Genomic DNA, 17,917 nt, shown 5'->3' with positions numbered 1-17,917 from the left:
AAGTATAAGTCAGTGACAAATTATATTGATACTAAACATTTAAAGCTTTTTCACTAGGTCTCACAGTACACTGTATGGTACCATCTATCAATCCACAACCAATGAGTAGTTCAGTCAGAAAAACACCACGTATTACTTTCAACCATTTATTAGAAAGAAAATTACAATACATTAGGTCTTGGCGGTTGGCTCCGCTGCTTCAGGCTCGCTCACAGCCACAGCAAAGCTCATTACCATAATAACAAACTACAGGCAGTGAGCGCGGTATAGCTATACCAATCGCCCCGACTGAAACAAAAGCAGGCAGGTGGAGGCTTGGGGTGGCGGGAGGCGAGCAGAAAACAGACATGCATAGTGAGTAACACGTTACAGCAACAGTATGTCACAAAGAAACACAAGCACATAGCTTACACGTGGCAAACATCAGAGGATGTGTGTGCAGAAACTGGCCAACTAAATACACCGCCTTATTAAAGTAGAGTAAGGAATCGAATTGTTGCAATATCAGCTAATTCAAACACTCAGGTTTCCTGTCAAATGGCTTAGCTTTATTAACCTGAGTGAATCACAGCCGCCATTTTGTGCCAGAGACACTCACCATTCACTAGCTATGAGAGTGGAGAGTAGATGCAGAGTGAATGACCCATGCTTGCCATTGTGGCGTTTGGGCCTAGCCTTGTGTGAATTCCTCTGTGGAAAATTACTGTTAAAACCTCTTAAGCAATAGGTCTACTTTTTTCAACATTCTGTTAAAAATCGCGCAACATTTCAACGTCCTGCTACTCATGCCAGGAATATAGTATATGCATATGATTAGTATGTGTGGATAGAAAACACTGAAGTTTAAACCACGGCTGTGACTATAACAGAACGTGTGTTGCGGGAAAAACCCCAACTGATCACCCCCCCAAAAAAATATCAATGCGCCAGTTGCCTGTATTGTCTATGGCAAGGGAAAATAGATAGCTCCCATTTGACAATTCCTACAGCTTCCACACGATGTCGTCAGTCTTGGCAATTGGTGTGATGTTATTCCTTGGTTCAATGAAGAAAAGGCACTTCCTGTCATCAGTGCATCACAAAGGAAGTTTTGGTAGAGAGAATATCGACCATCATTTCAAGACCTGCTGCTATTGAATACAGATCACCCCGTGATGAATTCGATCGCTTATTAACGTTTACTAATACCTAAAGTTGGATTACAAAAGTAGTTTGAAGTGTTTTGCCAACGTTTCTAGGCAACTTTTTTAATTAAAAAAAATGACCTTGCGTTTAGAAAGTGTTTTTTCCTGGATCACACAGTCTTCATAAATGGACATTTTGGGTATACATGGATCGATTTAATAAAAAAAAAAGACCCAATTGTAATGTTTATGGGACATATAGGAGTGCCAACAAAGAAGCTCATCAAAGGTAATGAATGTTTTATTTTATTTCTGCGTTTTGTGTAGTGCCGGCTACGCTAATTATTTTGTTTACGTCCCCTTCAGGTATTTCGGGGTGTTGCATGCTATCAGATAATAGCTTCTCATGCTTTCGCCGAAAAGCATTTAAAAAATCTGACTTGTTGGCTAGATTCACAATGAGTGTTGCTTTAATTGAGTACCCTGCATGTGTGTTTTAATGAACGTTTGAGTTTTAACAAGTGCTATTAGCATTTGGCGTGGCGCATTTGCATTTATTGTTGGCAAGGTGAGACGCTAGCGTGTCGGGTGGCACTAAGAGGTTTTAAGAGCCATACAAATAGAAATTAAATTGGAAATACTGTATTTAAAAAAAATATATATATATATAATCTTTACTTATCTTGCGACTATCAAACCCGGATCCGGGAGCGTAATCATAGCCTCAAATTTATTAGCATAACGCAGCGGACATAAATCTTCCTATTCATGAAAATCACAAATGAAATATATTGAGACACAGCTTAGCCTTTTGTTAATCACACTGTCATCTTAGATTTTCAAAATATGCTTTACAGCCAACGCTAGACAAGCATTTGTGTAAGTTTATCATGGCATAATGCTATGCTAGGCTCTGCTAGCAGCAGGCAACATTTTCACGAAAATAAGAAAAGCAATCAAATTAAATAATTTACCTTTGAAGAACTTCGGATGTTTTCACTCAGGAGACTCCCAGTTAGATAGCAAATGTTCCTTTTTTCCCCAAAATATTATTTTTGTAGGCAAAATAGCTCCCGTTTGTTCGTCACGTTTGGCTAAGAAATCAACCGGAAAATGCGGTCACTACAAAGCCAAACTTTTTTTCAAAATTAGCTTCATAATATCGGCAGAAACATGGCAAACGTTGTTTAGAATCAATCCTCAAGGTATTTTTCACATAACAATTCGATAATATATCTATCGGGACAATTGGTTTCTCATAAGAAGCGATTGGAAAAATGGTTACTTGTGTACTTTATGCAAGATTTTCTGTGGGAGCCATCAAGTGACCACTTCCTAAATGTGGTCCCTTACGGCTATTCTTCAACATAAATGCATAAAAAGACGTTACAATGCTGTAGACACCTTGGGGAATACGTAGAAAACATAAGCTCATTCGTAGCTCATTCACAGCCATATAAAGGAGTCATTGGCATGAGCCGATTTCAAAAAATGCGGCACTTCCTGATTGGATTTTTATCTGGGTTTCGCCTGTAACATCAGTTCTGTTGCACTCACAGACAATATCTTTGCAGTTTTGGAAACGTCAGTGTTTTCTATCCAAAGCTGTCAATTATATGCATAGTCGAGCATTTTTTCGTGACAAAATATCTTGTTTAAAACGGGAACGTTTTTTATCCAAAAATGAAAATACTGCCCCCTAACTAACAAAAGGGGCAAGTCAGTTAAGAACAAATTTACAATGACTGCCTACCAAAAGGCAAAAGACCTGTGGGGACAGGGCTGGGATTTAAAAAAAACAAATATAGGACAACACACACATCACGACAAGCGAGACAACACAATACTACATAAAGAGAGACCTAAGACAACACAGCATGGTAGCAACACAACATGGTCGCAGCACAAAACATGGTACACACATTATTGGGCACAGCACAACAGCAAAGTGCAAGAAGGTGGAGACAACAATACATCACACAAAGCAGCCACAACTGTCAGTAAGAGTGTCCATGAGTGTCTTTGAATGAAGAGATTGAGATAAAACTGTCCAGTTTGAGTGTTTGTTGCAGCTTGTTCCAGTCGCTAGCTGCAGCGAACTGAAAAGACGAGCGACTTAGGGATGTTTATGCTTTGGGGACCTTTAACAGAATGTGACTGGCAGAACAGGTGTTGTATGTGGAGAATGAGGGCTGCAGTAGATATCTCAGATAGGGGGAGTGAGGTCTAAGAGGGTTTTATAAATAAGCATCAACCAGTGGGTCTTGCAATGGGTATACAGAGATGACCAGTTTTTTAGGGTCAAGTTTCAGGAGCTCCTCAGACTCAGTGACTGCATGTAGGGAGACACTTTGTAACAGGGCAGGGGAAAAAGAGGGAGAAGCATTGGAGATAGTCACATTAAAAGGGGTGGGAGAGGAGGAAATATTGGACGGGCAAGGAGGCATGGCTGAGTCAAATAGGAATCCTGACTTAAGGAAGTGGTGATTAAAGAGCTCAGCCAGGTGCTTCTTGTCAGTAACCACCACATCATCAACTTTAAGGGACATGGGCAGCTGTGAAGGAGGGTTTATTCTTCAGGTCTTTAACCGTTTTCCAGAACTTCTTGGGGTTAGACCCACAGAGAGAGGGAACTGCTCCTTAAAGTAACTAACTGTCCTTCCGGATAGTTCGAGTGCACTTATTTCTCATTTGCCTGAACGAGTATGCGTGTGCCGAGTCATTACAGAAAACACCAGACGGATCCCTATCAGGATTATTTGTGAGGATAACATCAAGAAGAGTAGCCTTTTCTGGGTATTTGGAGTCATACCTTGCAGGATTAGTAATAATCTGGGAAAGATTTAGGGAGTCCCATTGACTTAGAAATTGGGATAGGGGGCAGTATTTTGACATCCGGATGAAAAGCGTGCCCAAAGTAAACTGCCTGTTCCTCAGGCGAAGTCCTCCCAGATTGCAGTTCCTAGGGCTTCCACTGGATATGAAGTTTTTAGAAAGAGTTTCAGGCTGTTTTTAAAAAAATGAACCAGAAATTGTAGTTTTTCTAGGTGGCTTCCATTTTGGCTGTAGTTTTTCCAAGCGAGTGAATGTGTGCATTCTTTGGTATTTTTCTCCGGTAAAGACAATAACGATTCTCCATCTTAAATTGTATCGTTTATTTACATATTAGGGTATCTAAGGTTTGATTATAAACGTTGTTTGACTTGTTTGGAAAAGTGTATTAGTAACGTTTGGGATTCATTTTGTATGCATTTTGATGGAGGGAAACTGGGTGGATTATTGACTGAAGTGCGCCAGCTAAACTGAGTTTTAGGAGGACATTCATCGAGAAAAAAAATACCATTTGTGATGTAACTGGAACTTTTTGGAGTGCCAACAGAAGATCAAAGGTAAGGCATTTATTATTTCGCTATTTCTGTCTTTCGTGTCGCACCTGCCTGGTTGAAATATGTTTTTCAAGCTTTTGTATGCGGGGCGCTGTACTCCGATAATCTCATGGTGTGCTTTCGCCGTAAAGCCTTTTTTCGAAATCTGACACAGCGGCTGGATTAACAATAAGTTAATCTTTATTTTTATGTATTACACTTGTGATTGTATGAAAGTTAAATATTTATAATACTGTAGTTTGAGTTTCGCGCGCTCTGCAATTTCACCGGATGTTGTCGAGGTGTCCCGCTAGCGGCACGCATTTCCCAAAGAGGTTTTAAGCATGTCCCAATTTAGGTCACCTAGCAGGACAAATTCAGACTTGGTGTAAGGGGCCAGGAGAGTGCTTTAGGGCAGGTAGGGTACTGGCCGGTGCTGATGGAGGATGGTAGCATCCAGCAACAATCAACAAAGAGCTATTTGAAAGTTTAATACTTAAAACAAGCAAATTAAATTGTTTGGGGACAGACTTGGTGGAGACAACTGAGCACTGAAGTTGATCCTTGGTAAAGATTGCAACTCCCCCACCTTTTCTTGCCAAAAAAGGTTATAACCAGAAAGGTTAACATCAGCATTCAAAACACTCTTCCTTAATGACGTCTCAGTAATGACCAACACATCGGGATTTGTCACGACTTCTCCCGAAGTCGTTGCCTCTCCTTGTTCGGGCGGTGCTCGGCATTCGACGTCACCGGTCTTCTAGCCATCATTGATCCATTTTTCATTGGTTTTGTCTTGTCTTCCCACACACCTGTTTTCAATCCCATTCATTACCTGTTGTGTATTTAACCCTCTGTTTCCCCTCATGTCTTTGTCAGAGATTGTTTATTGTCAGTGTAGTGTTTTTTGTATAGGTGCGCGACGGGTCTTCGTACCCATATTTGTTTATATTCATTTGTCTATTTAGTGTTATGGAGCATGTTACTTGGACATTATTAAAAGACTCCATTTTACACTCCGTTTGACTCTCCTGCGCCTGACTTCCCTGCCACCTATACACATATCTCTGACAGGATTGGAGCTCTGAACCCACACTTTCAATTGATCCATTTGAGGTAATAAGCTTCTCGTGCAGAAAACCCAGGCTTCTACGGGAGCAAAAATCAGTGACGCAGATATCAGAGCACAAGTCAGAATTGGGGCTAGCAACAAAAGATGGGCCAGGGTGTACATGAAGATTCCCAGATATCACCAGCAGAAATACAATGAAGGCACGGCATAGTACGGGGAGAGCTCTGAAGTGCTGACTTATGACATCTGAATGTGCATCAGATGGCAACAAGATCATAATGTAGAGAAATTTAATCAGATAACATAAATGCAAAGCCGGCAAGAGGTGTTTAGAATGAAATGGAAGGTCAAAAGTCTGTGTAACCAATAGAGTCCTGAGTGTGGCAACAAACAGTCTGTCCCACGGTTGGGTAAAGAAAGTTCATAGACAACAAAGCATGCAGGAGTCATGAGGCAAATAGCAAAATGCACAAGACATTTTTAAAATATATAGACGACTTGGGGCTAGCCATTGGAAGTTCAGAGTCACTCGCCCCAACAGTGCATGTGTGCTGGAGGCGAGCGAAAGCTTGGGAGAGAGGGGGAGGGGGGGGTCATGTCTACCCCTACCAGACAGGGGGAGACAGGCCAGGGCAGACGGTGAACAGATCGCCAGGTGGAATCCAAGCAGCAGTGCAGCAGGCAATGGGAGTAGGTGTCACCCACTTGGGAGAAGCTTTTATTTCTGGAGGCAGATTTCTTGTAGAAAATGGCAGTGGATAGTCTGAACAGCAGGAGGGGGCTTCAAGGCCTCTGGATCTGGGTGGGGTAGCATGCCATTTGTTGGGCTTAAAAGGCTTTGGCACCTCACAACTTCAATTAGCACTGACGTGTCCCTCTTTGCCATGCAAATGAACTGAATCCCCCCCCCAAAAAATTCTACTGCATTTTCAGCCCTGCCACAAAAGGACCAGCTGACATCATGTCAGTGATTCTCTCATTAACACAGGTGTGAGTGTTGACGAGGACAAGGCTGGAGATCAATTCTGTCATGCTGATTGAGTTTGAATAACAGACTAGAAGCTTCAAAAGGAGGGTGGTGGTTGGAATCATTGTTCTTCCTCTGTCAATCATGGTTACCTGCAAGGAAACACGTGCTGTCATCATTGCTTTGCACAAAAGGGGCTCACAGGCAAGGATATTGCTGCCAGTAAGATTGCACCTAAATCAACTATTTATTGAATCATCAAGAACTTCAAGGAGAGCGGTTCAATTGTTGTGAAGAAAGCTTCAGGGCGCCGAAGAAAGTCCAGCAAGTTTCAGGACCGTCTCCTAAAGTTGATTCAGCTGCGGGATCGGGGCACCACCAGTACAGAGCTTGCTCAGGAATGGCAGCAGGCAGGTAGGAGTGCATCTGCACGCACAGTGAGGCGAAGACTTTTGGAGGATGGCCTGGTGTCAAGAAGGGCAGCAAAGAAGCCACTTCTCTCCAGGAAAAACATCAGGGACAGACTGATATTCTGAAAAAGGTACAGGGACTGGACTGCTAAGGACTGAGGTAAATCTGCTTTCCGATTGTTTGGGGCATCCGGAAAAAAGCTGACTGGGGTAAAGTCATTTTCTCTGATGAAGCCCCTTTCCGATTGTTCGAGGCATCCAGATAAAAGCTAGCCCGGGGAAGACGAGGTGAGCGCTACCATCAGTCCTGTGTCATGCCAACAGTAAAGCACCCTGAGACCATTAATGTGGGGTTGCTTCTCAGCCAAGGGAGTGGGCTCACTCACAATTTTGCCTAAGAACTCCGCCATGAATAAAGAATAGTACCAACAGTTTGGTGATGAACAATGCCTTTTCCAGCATGATGGAGCACCTTGCCATAAGGCAAAAGTGATAACTAAGTGGCTCAGGGAACAAAACATCAATATTTTGGGTCCATGGGAATCAGTGGCTAACTGCAAGCATTGCAAAGCAACCAGTTGCCTGCTATTCAATGGAGTTGCTGTCCCCCCCCCCAAGAGTTTCCACCATAAATGCCAGACTTTGAAGATAAAATTTGCCCACAAAGGACCGCCGTGCCACCTTCATGTTTAAGTGAGCACATCACAAGCCAAGGTGAGTCCAAAAATGTCTTGTATGCTGCTGCATAAATTATGTAATATGCAAGGGAGATATGTACACTGTAGCTAAGAAAGTAATACTAAGTGTATGTTGTGTAGTAAACTGTTAGTAGCCCATGTGCCTCACCCTAATAATTTGGTCTATTATCACCTCTTAATTTCACCTAAAGTTAATGTTCTGACTTGGTGGTGCTGCACATGTAGCCTATAACCTGTTTTTGAGAAATGTAATCTAAAAGATGTTTCATTGTCTGCTTATATGTCCCCTTTATTTATCCTGTACTTGGTGTACAGGGAAAATACAGTAAGAGCAGCCCATGCTCTGCATTCTGTGGCTGTACATTTCAAAAGTGCTGTACACATAGTTATATTGATTACGCCATTGTCTTAATCGAAATGCCTCTTATCCGCTCACTTGTTCCCTTATGCCATAGTTTGTACATCTCAATTGTCAATAGAAACCACATTTGCTAAAGCAAGTCAGCCACACAGCTGTTTTTTTTTAAGGCAGTAAACTAGGCTGAATTAATTGTTTCGCTGCCAAACAAGGCTCTGCTGATGGCCAGGTGTAGCAGTGGTAAGGATTCACTCCATTGTGCTGGAAAGAAAGCTCTGCTGTTGGTACAGCTTTATGTAGGCCCTAACAGTTTGTGGGCACCGCTTGTCGCCGTTATAGTGCAATTAATGTATTGTTAGTGTTGTAGTTGTGTCTTTGCTGGCATGCATTTTTTTGTTGTTGAGTTTGCCCCACCAAGATTTACATGCTAAAATCAGTGATGCAGTCTATCTTGCCTAAACTTTGAGCCAGGAGAGATTGACATGCACATTACTGACACGTGTCCTCTGTGTACATCTAAGTGCTTTGTTCTGGACCAATTGCAACTAACCTGTTCCTCTTTGCCGCACATGACCACACAGCAGGTGCGACAAAACTAGGACCTGTATGTAGGACCTGTCTGGTCAACTGAGCTGTCAAGGCAAAACAACGCCTTATCACGGACAGACCTCTTCCCATTTTAGCAATCATGGAGTCTAAATGTTTTGACCATGACAGCTTGCTATCTAGTTGGATGGATGCAGGTTGACGTGTGTGTGTGTGTGTGTGTGTGTGTGTGTGTGTGTGTGTGTGTGTGTGTGTGTGTGTGTGTGAGAGAGAAGAGGCAAACTGATTGATGAGCAGGAGAATGAAGGTCCTCATGGTCTCCCTCTCGCTTCTGCCTCTTCAAATTTTCCCTCTCCTATAATAAGTCAGTGTTTTGCCCTTGAGACCCCTCTTCAGTCTTTTCACTGTGAAATACACAGGCCATTCTCTCCTCTTCTGTCCTCTCTCCCCCCCATTTTTCCTCCCTCGGTCCTCCCTTCTCTCTTTAAAATTATGGATTTTTCTCCTTCACGGTAACGAGAGAGGTAGAAGAGAGCAATCTTTTGGCAGGCTTTCATAACAACGAATCAAAGTTATTTGACAATAACAATTGCTATTTCTTTTAGATGCACTATGCAGAAATCTCTTCGCCATTTCCTGGTTGCAAAAATTATAATAATTTGCCTAATTTCAGTTTGTGTGACAAAACAAGGAAGTATAATGTATAGAATCATTGTACCAACTAAACCGCTGTGAAACATTTTCCATAATCAAAATTATTACAGTTTCAGTTGTTTGAAGCTGATGTACAAACCTGAAAGTTAGACGCAAAATGAAAAGCATAGAAATAGCGCACAGAACAGATCTACCACTTCTTAGACTTGCTTTTAATGAGCACTACCGTGCTAGCCAGTTTCCCTCGGGGGAATCCCCTTCAAAACAGGACGCAGTTTGAATGCCATCTTAAGTGGAGGTCCAATTCACAAAAATTACCTCCTCGGCCCTCTTTATAGCTTGAGGGAGCGAGTGAACAACTTCGATCACTTGCCGGGTTGATCTAGCCCACAATTCAATGCAATCTGTAGTCACGTGTCAAAGTCCGGTAGCCACAAAGTGTGAAATTTACTCAACACGGCTGGATATATATTTTTTTAAATAACATTGACTTTAGCATTGGCAAACCGGAATGACGCAAAGTGGCTCGGACTCATAGTGAGGAGCCAATAAAAAAACTTTTTAGGGGGAGTTCGGAATAAAGGACCAAACTATACAAAACTGCTAGCCAGCTAAAGGTAACAGTAGCTGAAGATCAACTTCAATATTTCCACCAAAGACGTTGCCACTCCATTCATCATCATCCCTCAATTGGATTTAGGGCCGAAGACTGTCTACTTTGCATTTGGAACACAACACAGTGACTAGGGTCTGGTTTCAATGATTGACTATTTTGGCATAGAGGAACTACGTCACTGCCTACGTTGATAAAAGAAAAAAATATTCTGGGGACACTCCCAACAAATCACAAGGCAGACATGCCAGAACGTTGTGAATTAAAACCCAAGTTTGCTGGCAAAACCTTTGCAGTGGTTTTAGTTGGAGATTCTGCAGTACTTTTGTATACTTTTTAGCCAGTAGTTCTGAAAGTAGCACATGCAAGCAAAAGTGGTCCCTGAAAATTGCATACTACGCCACATACGTGCACCACATCATTGCCCTCTCTCGATCTTTTAATGCTGTGTCCATTGAGCCGTTGGGCCTGCCCTGCATCCTCATTGGATATTGCTGGGCATACCTCTTGCTAGCTGTCACTTAAATGTGAGGGGCTGGAGCTCATGGGCTAGAACTTGAGTTGCTAGGGGGCTGGCCCATGTGGGGGGAAAAATGTAGGAAAATGGCATAGCACAGCTTCAAGAAAACAGTCGCTTTCAAACAAGGGACTTCGTGGCTAATTGAGGTAAAACAGAAATTCTGCTCATAGATTATGTATGCATGTGTGAGCTACACATAAACACATCCATCCCAAAGTGGGAGGTTTAAAAAATACTTTGTTGCCCAAGTACCAGAGCACAGCTTTCCACCATAATTTGCAAATAAATTCATTAAAAATCCTACAATGTGATTTTCTGGAAAAAAAATTCTTCATTTTGTCTGTCATAGTTGAAGTGTACCATTGATAAATTACAGGCCTCTCTCATCATTTTAAGTGGGAGAACTTGCACAATTGGTGGCTGACTAAATACTTTTGTGCCCCACTGTAGTTCCTCTATGCCAAAAGAGTCTATCATTGAAACCAGACCCTAGTCACTGTTTCCTAGGGTCGGGTTTCTGAGACTACATGCAACTCCGCAGCTAAGCAGAACATGAAATCGCTAGAGTGCCTTCGTGTCACACTTATGTTTGCAAAGTTTGTACAAACATGTTGATCATGTCACTTGTGTACAACATAATAGCTACATGTAGCTTAACACCTATTCTGAAAAAGAACACGAAATCGTGCTTGAGACATGGAATGCATAGTTTGAACATGTCAACCACATCTTTAGCATAGAAATTAAGTCTTTAGTGTACTACATGAATTTTATCTTCCATGTCAAGGAAGGGGACGCGGCAGTAAAGGAAGGGGATGCGGAAGCTACGTAGTCAGCAGAGTGGGCAGCAGCTACTTAAAAAAGAATCCTGCAAACACACAGAAATCTATCATTAAACACAGCAAGTCGGGTTCCAGAAAATCCAGAACCGCAGCCACTCCATTTTTAATACCACAAAAAATACAATGAAGTCAATTATTAATATCAGAAAATTAATTACAAGTAACCAGTTGGTAGAGCATGGCACCTGCAATGCCAGGGTTACATGGGGGACCAGTATAGATTTTTTTTAAATGGAAATTTATGACCTCACTACTGTAAGTTGCTCTGGATAAAAGTGTCTGCTAAATGACTAAAATGTAAATGTAAAATGAAAGAGAAGACAGAAAACTGTGCCTAATGTGGAGGTTCTGACAGTTGATAAGAGGAAAAAACCTATAAAGAACAAGGTTGAGAAAAAGTTTTTGTCTGAGGGGCTCTAGAACAAACTTTTTCCCCCCGTCTTGCTCCTCCTTTCTTTCCCCTCATCATTCCTCTCAGTACCCTCTTTCTTGTTATCTCTTTTCTCCCCTTTTCTGAAGTAGTAGGCTTCCGCTCTTGTTCGTCTATCCAGCCATTCGCTCTCCTCTTACTCTTTATTCCCTTCCCCATTTCCCTTTCTCACCAGGTGAGGTTGTCAGCCCCCCCTCCCTTCCTCTCAGGTCACAGGAGAAGGGGATTAGCCTAACTTTAGCACCCGCCAGCTCTTAGCTGCTCTCACCCCTCTCAGTGGGCTGCCCCCCAGTGTTCTGGTACTTCACAGCATGGAGCGCTTCACGGAATGCTGGGAAGTTAATCCCCACGACAACAGATCATGGTTACAGCTAATCTCATCAGGCCCAACACACACAGGAGCATAACTCTGTATGTGGACACTCAGGCGCTAGAGTTGGACAACACATTTAAAAAGGTTACACAACAATACACACACGCACTTGACGATTAGACAATTCAGCATTTGAGCCTGTAAATCTGATGCTACAAATGCTGATGCTCCAGATACTCAACTAGTCTAAAGGCCAGTTTTATTGCTTCTTTAAATCAGCACGACAGTTTTCAGCTGTGCTAAGATCATTAGACAACTATTGCAATGATCAATTAGCCTTTTAAAATGATAAACTTGGATTAGCCAACACAACATGCCATTGGAACACAGGAGTGCTGGTTGCTGATAATGGGCCTCTGTACATGTATGTAGATATTCCATAAAGAAATCTGCTACAACAGCATTTACAACATTAACAATGTCTACAGTGTATTTCTAATCAATTTGATGTTATTTTAAATGGACAGAAAATGCTTTTCTTTAATAAACAAGGACATTTCTAAGTGACCACAAACCTTTGAACGGTAGTGTAAATAAAATCAATGTAGTCTCAAATAAATAATGAAACATGTTCAATTTGGTTTAAGTAATGCAACAAAACAGTGTTGGAGAAGCAAGTAAAAGTGCAATATGTGCCAAGTAAAAAAAGCTGACGTTCAGAACATATGAAAGCTGGTGGTAAAGTTTAACATGAGTCATCAATATTCCCAGTTAAGAAGTTTTAGGTTGTAGAGCAAAAAGCAGAGCTTGTCTGCATGTTCCCCTGTCAGTCTGCTCCTCTGCTTATCATAAATGATCCCCACATCACTGAACTCTCTCGCTTGGGACAGAGAAACGTCTTTGCCAGTGGAGTGAGTGATTGAAGTCTGTCCTCATTCTGCTTCCACCACTCCAAAGGCAAGTCACTTTCTGTTAATGGCTCTATGAGGTAACGCTCCAACTCAATTTCAAAACTGCACTGGACTTCAGCCTTGCCCTCTTGGCTTCCAAGGATTCTAGCGTAGAGGCTGTCCACCAGACTGGGTGGCTGATCTACCGGAACTCTTTGCCAATTTGCACCGGAATCTGCGTCCTCCTCTTCACTAGTCCCTTCTGCTGTGGCTCTGGGATTTAGTTTCCTTAGTATGTCAGATTCAGCCGCCCTTTTGCTTTCTCTAGTGCTGTACCTGAGGTGAGGCGTAGATCCAGGACAGTTGCCAGCACCAGGCACTTTGTCTCCTCGGCCTTGGAGAACTGCCTTGTCAGACTGTCCAACATGGTCTTCTGTAAAGTTGATGCCTTGAGTAAAAGAACCCTCCTGCTGCAGCATCATCTTCAGCACCGACACACTGGGGATGATGCATGCGGCTGTAGAGTTGGAGTGGCTCATCTCCAGTGTCACCTCCTCCATAGGGGCCAGTCTCTTAATTAGGTTAGACACTGTCCCAGCAGACAAACTGCTGATGTGTCCGTATTCACTTGCATACACATTCAGTGCACGCCTCTGTTCAAACATCATCTGCAACATGTGTAGTGTTGCGTTCCAGCGAGTTTGAATGCTTGAATGATGCTGTGTTTGGGAAGGCCAAGCTCTTCCTGAATGGCCCGCAGCCTCTGTTTGGCCAGTACGGAATGGTCAAAGTGAGTTGCACAGCTCTTCAACATGGCAATAATGTCTAGCGCAGCTCTCTGACTGGATAGTCCATCATTGATTACAAGCTGTAGGGTGTGTGCACGGCAGCTGAAGTCTGGAAGCTTATACCTTTCACCATGTTTGCCCCACCTTCCGAGGATCAGCACTACACGTTCTGTGTGGATTTCCCAGTATTCCAACATGGTCAAAAACATCTCTCTGATGTAGTTTGCTGTGTGTGATCCAGTTATAGTCTTGACATTTGGCACAACCTGCTTTCTTGTCCAGTAAGGCAGTTTACCCACTGTTCCTAGGCTGTCATTGTAAATAAGAATTTGTTCTTAACTGACGTTGCCTAGTTAAATAAAGGTTAAATAAAAACATTTAAATCAGGGACTCTAGTGCCTGACCAGCAGTCAGTTGTGATTGCCATGTGTGGAGCATTCACCAGTGCCACCAGATTCTTCACAACTCTTTCATATGTTTTATCTAGTATTTCTGTGCAGTATAATTTTTAATCTTTGATCCTGTACTGGGATTCAGCAAGAGTAATCAGCCACTGAAAACCAACATCAAGACACCACTGTGAAAGGCTGGTTGTCAGTGGCAATCATCTCAATAATTGCTTCATCCATCTTCTTGGCCCTTGGGTCTTTGTCCTGCCATTTTACTTGTTTATTAAAAATGTTGTAAGATTGCAGGTTACAATGTCTGTGACGTGTCTGTATAACTTTTTCCTTCTGAAGAATTTGCGTTTGCTATTTTCATCATTGCTTCCTTATGGGCTTTTGGATGAGTGTTCTTAAGGTGATTCCACAGGTTGGTGGTATTTTTTGATTTAGCAATTGCTGACCACATACTTACACCTTTATCACAAATAAGACACCTTGCTTTCCCTGGTGCCAATTCAATGGATTGTATTTATTATGGATCCCATTTGCTGCTGCCAAAGCAGCAGCTACTCTTCCTGGATTCCAGCAAAATTAAGGCAGTTTATACAATTTAAAAAACTTTACAATACATTCACAACACACTGTGTGCCCTCAGGCCCCTACTCCACCACTACCACATATCTACAGTACTAAATCCATGTGTATGTATAGTGCCTATGTTATTGTGTGTGTGTGTGTCTGTGCCAATGTTTGTGTTGCTTCACAGTCCCCGCTGTATGATAAGGTGTATTTTTATCCGTTTTTTTTAAATAAAATATTACTGCTTGCATGAGTTACTTGATGTGGAATAGAGTTCCATGTAGTCATGGCTCTATGTAGTACTGTGTGCCTCCCATAGTCTGTTTTGGACTTGCGGACTGTGAAGAGAACTCTTGTGGCATGTCTTGTGAGGTATGCATGGGGGTCCAAGCTGTGTGCCAGTAATTCAAACAGACAGCTCAGTGCATTCAACATGTCAATACCTCTCACAAATACAAGTAGTGATGAAGTCAATCTCTCCTCCACATTGAGCCAGGAGAGATTGACATGCATATTATCAATGTTAGCTCTGTGTACATTTAAGGGCCAGCCGTGCTACCCTGTCCTGAGCCAATTGCAATTTGTGGCACCTGACCAAACTAGGGCCTGTAGGACCTGCCTGGTTAATAGTGCTGTTACGGCAGAGCAACACTTTATTATGGACAGACTTCTCCCCATCTTAGCTATTGTTGTTTCAATATGTTTTGACAGTGAGTTGCTCAATTTCCATATTATTCATTACAATATTTAGTTGAGGTTTAGGATTTGGTAAATGACTTGTCCCAAATACAATGATTTTATTTTTATTATTTAGGACTAACTTATCCCTTGCCACCCATTCTGAAACTTAACTGCGGTTCTTAGTTAAGTGTTGGAGTCAATTCAGTCGCTGTAGTAGCTGACGTGTTAAGTCATTAAATATATCCAAATATATTTTGTATTCAAGATTCTTCAAAGTAGCCACCCTTTACCTTGATGACAGCTTTGCACGCGCTTGGCATTCTCTTAACCAGCTTCATGAGGTAGTCAACTGGAATGCATTTCAATTAACAAGTGTGCCTTATTAATTTGTGGAATTTCTTTCCTTCTTAATGTGTTTGAGCCAATCAGTTGTGTTGTCACAAAATAGGATTGGCATACAGAAGAAAGCCCTATTTGGTAAAAAAACAATGCCATACAACACTCCTTCCGTGGCTCCCAACTGCTCTTAAACGCTATTAAAACCAAATGCATGCTTTTCAACCATTCGCTGCCTGCACCCGCACGCCTGACTAGCATCACCACCCTGGATGGTTCCGACCTAGAATATGTGGACATCTATAAGTACCTAGCTGTCTGGCAAGACTGTAAACTCTCCTTCCAGACTCATATCAAACATCTCCAATCTAAAATCAAATCTAGAGTCAGCTTTCTATTCCGCAACAAAGCCTCCTTTACTCACGCCGCCAAACTTACCCTAGTAAAACTGACTATCCTACCGATCCTCGACTTCAGCGATCTCGTCTACAAAATAGCTTCCAATACTCTACTCAGCAAACTGGATGCAGTTTATCACCGTGCCATCCGTTTTGTTACTAAAGCACCTTATACCACCCACCACTGCGACCTGTATGCTCTAGTCCGGCTGGACCTCGCTACATATTCATCGCCAGACCCACTGGCTCCAGGTCATCTACAAGTCCATGCTCGGTAAAGCTCCGCCTTATCTCAGTTCACTGGTCACGATGGCAACACCCACCCGTAGCACGCGCTCCAGCAGGTGTATCTCACTGATCATCCCTAAAGCCAACACCTAATTTGGCCGCCTTTCCTTCCAGTTCTCTGCTGCCTGCGACTGGAACGAATTGCAAAAATCTCTGAAGTTGGAGACTTATCTCCCTCACCAACTTTAAACATCTGCTATCTGAGCAGCTAACCGATCGCTGCAGCTGTACATAGTCCATCGGTAAATAGCCCACCCAATTTACCTACCTCATCCCCATACTGTTTTTATTTATTTACCTTTCTGCTCTTTTGCACACCAGTATCTCTACCTGCACTTGACCATCTGATCATTTCACTCCAGTGTTAATCTGCAAAATTGTAATTATTCGCCTGCCTCCTCATGTCTTTTGCACACAATGTATATAGACTCTTTTTTCCCCTTTTTTCTACTAAGTTATTGACTTGTTTATTGTTTACTCCATGTGCAACTCTGTGTTGTTGTCTGTTCACACTGCTATGCTTTATTTTGGCCAGGTCTCAGTTGTAAATGAGAACTTGTTCTCAACTAGCCTACCTGGTTAAATAAAGGTGAAATAAAAAATACAAAAATTAAATCATCCGATCCGACTATCAATTGTCAATTTACGGATACGATTACGGCCATGTTGGCATAACCTCTAAGAAGATGGTATATTCTAAATCAGTGGAGGATAGAGACAAATAGAAATATGTAATAAAAATCAATCATGTGTATCTTCCAGCTTTCAATCTTCAATAGCTACACAAAGTGTGCCATGACTACAGAACAAGCCCAAAACATACTTTGATTTATTGATTGATTATATAACGGAAATCTTAAAAATAAAAGTTTGTCTTGCCTAATTAATGGAATTAAAAGTAATTGAACCGACATCACTCAATTAGTTGTTTAATAAAATCGCTCCGCACGAATAGCAGCTAATCTCTGTAATGCACCGTCCCTAGTACACTCACCTCTCAAGCAAAATAATGGTGGCGTTCACTCTCGCAAAAATGATCAATCATTAATAAATATTAAAAGGGATGGTTCAGCCTGTTTCCATGTTAAGGTAAAATATAATCTTACAGAGTTATCCTCATAGGCCAGTAGTGACATCTTCTCTCATTGTTTGCATGGAGAGTTGCATGTCCAGACTGTCTTACAGGTGTGATATCACGCATTGATACTGACCCAAATAGGTTTGATTTTAGAGACTAGAGTATGTTTTAGATAACAATTTAGAATTAATTGATAGATATTTTTGATTATTTTCATTTAAATTATATAAACTATTCAAGAATGAAAGCAAAAAAAACCTGGACATTTCAACAACGAAAAAAATCTGTGGACTTTTGTCCATCCTCCCCTAACTCAGAATATATCATTTTCATAGTAAGTACCGTTTAAGATTAGGGAGGACTAATGTATATATCTTTTAATGGGCCTTACTTCTATTACAGCATATTAAATTACTGTCACTCATATTTCATTTAACCAGCTCAATGTACAGCACATTCGGAAAGTAATTCAGACCCCTTGACCTTTTCCACATTTTGTTACATTACAACCTTATTCTAAAATTGATTAAATAATTTTTCCCTCATCAATACACACACACAATACCTCAATGACAGTGCAT

At 41.7% G+C, this 17,917-nt stretch overlaps 1 protein-coding gene across 2 annotated transcripts in view; it reads right to left on the bottom strand.

Annotated features, from left to right (window-relative positions):
* The window catches only part of LOC135505753 (sorting nexin-3-like), a 33,967-nt gene that overhangs the window by 3,583 nt on the left and 12,467 nt on the right, over window positions 1-17,917 (bottom strand). The gene's annotated exons all lie outside the window — the stretch shown is intronic.

The sequence above is a fragment of the Oncorhynchus masou genome, chromosome 19 (genome assembly GCF_036934945.1).
Source record: "Oncorhynchus masou masou isolate Uvic2021 chromosome 19, UVic_Omas_1.1, whole genome shotgun sequence".
Lineage (NCBI taxonomy): Eukaryota > Metazoa > Chordata > Actinopteri > Salmoniformes > Salmonidae > Oncorhynchus > Oncorhynchus masou.
Note: the sequence above shows the minus strand (reverse complement) of the source record. Positions and strands in the feature narration are given on the sequence as shown.